The 5,119-nt window shown below is 42.9% G+C and overlaps 1 pseudogene; it reads left to right on the top strand.

The window, feature by feature from the left end:
* Window positions 1–595: 595 nt before the first annotated feature.
* On the top strand, window positions 596–3,770 carry LOC135268652 (signal recognition particle 14 kDa protein-like; annotated as a pseudogene).
* Window positions 3,771–5,119: the final 1,349 nt, after the last annotated feature.

Raw genomic sequence — 5,119 nt, 5'->3', positions numbered from 1 at the left:
GGAAGGTGCTTGAGAGTCCCTTCTTGTACATTACTCTTTCTGGTATTTTACTGGGATCACAGCATAATTGATATTTGAATACATGTTGATAAGGCACCACATTCAGATACTTTTCTTTCTTTAATATTTTTACCAAGCACCCTGTGCAGGGATATTAAGTTATCGCGTAGAAGCTCTTAACTCTCAGGCTTATCTCATCTTCTGGGGCACCTCCTGGTTGACTTCGACTCAGCAGACCCTTTAAAAGTTATTTTAAAAATAATTATAGTTTGATAGAAAGTTTCAAAAAATGTATAGGGAGGTCCCATGTACACTTCACCCCAGTTTTTCCCAATGGTAACATCTTACTTAACTATAATGCAGTATCACACTCAGAAAATAAAGATATTAGGGCCAGGTGTTGTGGCTCACGCCTGTAATCCTAGTACTTTGGGAGGCCAAGGCAAGCAGATCATCTGAGGTCGGGAGTTCGAGACCAGCCTGACCAACATGGTGAAACCCCATTTCTACTAAAAATACAAAATTAGCCGAGTGTGGTGGTGCATGCCTGTAATCCCAGCTACTCGGGAGACTGAGGCAGGAGAATCACTTGAACCTAGGAGGCAGAGGTTGCGGTGAGCCGATATTGTGCCATTGCACTCCAGCCTGGGCAACAAAAGTGAAACTCTGTCTTTAAAAAAAAAAAAAGGCAAGAAAAGAAAGTACTATCCATGGAGCTTATTCATATTTCTCCACTTTTATTTGCACAACAGGTGTGTGTGTCGTATTATGCAATTTTTATGTAACCACTGCCACTATTGAGATATAGAAGTGTGTTATAAACTAAATAAGGCTCCTTCGTGCTATCCGTATGTAGCCATACCTATCCATCCTACTCATTCCTAACCTTTAACAACTAATTTGGCAACAACTAATTTGTTTTCCATCTCTATAATTTTGTTACTTCAAGCATGTTTCACAAATATGCAGGTTTTCACTCAGCATAATTCCCCTGACATCCATCCAAGTTGTTGCATGTATCCATAGTTCACCTTTTTTATTGCTGAGTATTCCACAGTATGGATGTACCACAGTTGGTTTAACCATTCACCAATTGAAAAAAATTTGGGCTGTTTCCAAGTTTCGGCTATTCATGTTACAGGTTTTTGTGTGATCCATAAGGTTTCATTTCTCTGGGATGAATATCCAGGAGTACAATAAGTGCATGTTTGGTTTTTGCGGCAACTGCCAAATTGTTTTCCAGAGAGTTTAACTATTTCACAATCCCACCTCCAGTGAATAATGATCCAGTTTCTCCATATCCTAACCAGCCTTGGTATTGTCACTATTTTTTTTTCAACCATTCTGATAGGTATAATATGATAAGATAGTCTGATACCGCGTTGTGGTTTTATTCTTCATTTCTCCAATGGCTAATGATGTTGCACGTTTTCATGTGCTTATTTTCATCTGTATATACTCTTCAGGAAATATCTGCTCATGTCTTTTGGTAGGCTTTTGAGAGTTCACATTCATGTCTATTAATTACCCAATAACGTTCAGACCCTGCTCACATTCACAGCAATTTGTCAATATGCATATATAGTTTTCCCAGGGCGTTATAACATACAACATAATAGCATTTCTGACACATCCTTCCTCACTAGTTTAGAAGGACAAAATAATACATGCTCACTATAAAAAATTAAACTTGAAAGAACAGAAAAAATGCATATTGCCAGAAGTCTCATGATATAGAGATAAGCACTGCTAATATTTGGTGAGCATACTTCTAGATTTCTTTCTGTATATAAATGCTCTGCACACCTAAAAACTCATAGATTTTTATAAATAGTGGGATACTATTCTGCACCTTGCTTCTCATGAGCATATATTATCGACATCTTTTCACACTGGTATAGACTTTCATTATCATCTTAATGCCTGTATAGTAACACATTACGTGTGTATGTTTACTTAACCAGCTTCCCTATTAATGGATATTTAGGTCATTTCCATTTCTTTTTGCTATTATAAACAATGCTTTAAATAATGTTCTTGGCTGGGCACGGTGGCTCATACCTGTAATTCCAGCACTTTGGGAGGCCTAGGTGGGTGGATCACTTGAGGTCAGAAATTTGAGACCAGCCTGGCCAACATGATGAAACCCCATGTGTGTTAAAAATACAAAAATTAGACTGCTAGGGGCTTAAGCTGAGGGAGTCGAGGCAGCGTTGCCGCGATGGTGGTGTTGGAGAGCGAGCAGTTCCTGACGGAGCTGACCAGACTCTTCCAGAAGTGCCGGACGTCGGGCAGCGTCTATATCACCTTGAAGAAGTATGATGGTCGAACCAAACCCATTCCAAAGAAAGGTACTGTGGAGGGCTTTGAGCCCACAGACAACAAGTATCTGTTAAGAGCTACTGATGGGAAAAAGAAGATCAGCACTGTGGTGAGCTCCAAGGAAAGTTTCAGATGGCTTATTCAAACCTACTGAGAGCGAACGTGGTTGGGCTGAAAAAGAGGGACAAAAAGAACAAAACTAAGAAGACCAAAGCAGCAGCAGCAGCTCCAGTGGCACCACCACCAGCTCCTGCTGCACCAGCACCACCTCCAGCAGCACCAGCACCAGCTCCATCAGCACCAGCACCAGCTCCAGCTCCAGCAGCAGCACCAGCTCCAGCTCCAGCAGCACCAGCTCCATCAGCACCAGCACCAGCACCAGCTCTAGGTCCAGCAGCAGCAGCTCCAGCAGCAGCAGCTCCAGCAGCAGCACCAGCTCCAGCTCCAGCAGCACCAGCACCAGCACCAGCTCCAGCTCCAGCAGCAGCACCAGCTCCAGCTCCAGCAGCACCAGCACCAGCACCAGCACCAGCTCCAGCAGCAGCAGCAGCTCCAGCAGCAGCAGCACCAACACCAGCTCCAGCTCCAGCAGCACCAGCACCAGCTCCAGCTCCAGCAGCAGCAGCTCCAGCAGCACCAGCAGCAGCTCCAGCTCCAGCAGCAGCAGCAGCTCCAGCTCCAGCAGCAGCACCAGCTCCAGCTCCAGCAGCACCAGCACCAGCTCCAGCTCCAGCAGCAGCAGCAGCTCCAGCTCCAGCAGCACCAGCACCAGCTCCAGCTCCAGCAGCACCAGCACCAGCTCCAGCTCCAGCACCAGCTCCAGCTCCAGCAGCACCAGCACCAGCTCCAGCTCCAGCAGCAGCAGCAACAACAGCAACAGCAGCAGCAGCAGCAGCAGCAGCACAGTAAAGGACACAAATTTTTCGCTTTCACCAATTAACCACTGAGTTGCTATTTTTTCCTTTGGTTTTTACTTTTGGCCACGTAGCTAGGCTTCTGGTTCCCCCACAGTAGGTGTTTTCACATAAGATGAGGGTCCTTTTGGAAAGAATAGTTGCAATGTTTATAGGGTAGTTGTAGTAAGAACCTAGTTTATTTTACATTTGGTTAATTGGTCTGTGCTGCATGGTTATGTACTCCTGGATTATAGATTGAAAGTCTCTGTAGTCATCTCTGAATAGCAAGCTATCATTAAACATGTCTGTTTATCAAAAAAAAAAAAAAAAAAATACAAAAATTAGCCAGGTGTGGTGGCACCTGCCTATAATTCCAGCTACTTGGAGGCTGAGGCAGTAGAATCACTTAAACCCTCCTGGGAGTGGAGGTTGCAGTGAGCCAAGACTGTATCATTGCACTCCAGCCAGGGTGACAAGAGTGAGACTCCATCTCAAAAAAAAGTTCTTGTGGAAATAGCTTTTTGGATTTTTATAATTATTTTCTTAGGGTAAATCTGTAGAAGTGGGATTGCTGAGTCAGTCATATATACATGTACGTACATATGTATGTACACTGATATACATGTATATACATATGTACTATGTCGGTTTGTAAATGTTTAGGAACTGCCTTTTAGAAAAATTGTGGAAATTTACACTTCCCCCTCCCCTGCTTAATTAGATTCTTTTTTTTTTTTTTCTGAGATGGAGTTTGGCTCCTGTTGCCCAGGCTGGAGTGCAATGGTGCGATCTTGGCTCACTGCAACCTCCACCTCCGCATTTCAAGCAGTTCTTCTGCCTGGGAGAATAGCTGGGATTACAGGCAGGTGCCACCATGCCTAATTTTTTTTTTATTTTTGGTATACAAAGTAGAGATGGGGTTTTGCCATGTTGGCTAGGCTGGTCTCGGACTCCTGACCTCAGGTGATCTGCCCGCCTTGGCCTCCCAAAGTGCTGGGATTACAGATCTGAGCCACTATGCCTGGCCTTAAGTAAGATTCTTACAAGGTTTTTACCTTTTAGTTTGCACTCCCCTTACAGTGAATTTTTCTCTTTTTATTAAGGATTGGAATACACAAGTCTAAAGAATTTTTTTTCACTGTTTCACCCAGAGTGGAGTGCAGTGGCACCATCATAGTTCACTGCAGCTCCGAACTCCTGAGCTCAAGGGATCCTCTCTGTCAACCTTCGAGTAGCTTGGGACTACAGGTAATGCACCACCATGCCAGGATCCAAATACCTTTTTATTGTTTACAATTTTTAAAGCATTAACTGAGAAGGAGCACAGGACTCTGTCAAGTTAGATTAGTAAAAGTCTCATACTTATTAAATGGCTATCTTCTATACCTGTTCCTCCAGGACACCTTCTGGTAGTGTGGTTGGCTTCAACGGCTTTGTTATCTGGCCATCTAGTCTGCTACCATAATGCTCGTGGGAAATGATAAGGACAAGCAGCACACCAATGACATTTACTGTGGACAAAAGAATTAAGATTAGGAGAAAAAAAGATTCCAAGATTACTACCAGCATGCCCAAACTTTAAAGAGGAAGAGCTGTGGCATGGAAACTATACATAAAACTGCAAGTCCTACTTGCAATGTTAGAGATTTATTGTAAAGTTAGATGATACTGCAGTTTGGGGTCATTCAGATGCTCTCACCCTCTTTTTTTTTTTTTTTTTTTTTTTATTTGATCAAAGAATGAAGTATAGCATTTTAATTGCGATCTAGATAAAGACCAACTTACACTGACATACTGCCTAATTTGAAACTGGAGTTTTATAATAGCCATTGGGCTTACTTTTCAAGGTACAAGAGAAAATGGTTTGATGATGATGTTAATATATTTTTGCTTACAAACTT

This window comes from Aotus nancymaae, unplaced genomic scaffold, assembly GCF_030222135.1.
Source record: "Aotus nancymaae isolate 86718 unplaced genomic scaffold, 86718_ANA_hifiasm-v0.15.2.pri h1tg000041l, whole genome shotgun sequence".
Taxonomy (NCBI): Eukaryota; Metazoa; Chordata; class Mammalia; order Primates; family Aotidae; genus Aotus; species Aotus nancymaae.
The sequence above is the reverse complement of the archived record's forward strand: the minus strand, read 5'-3'. Positions and strand labels throughout refer to the sequence as shown.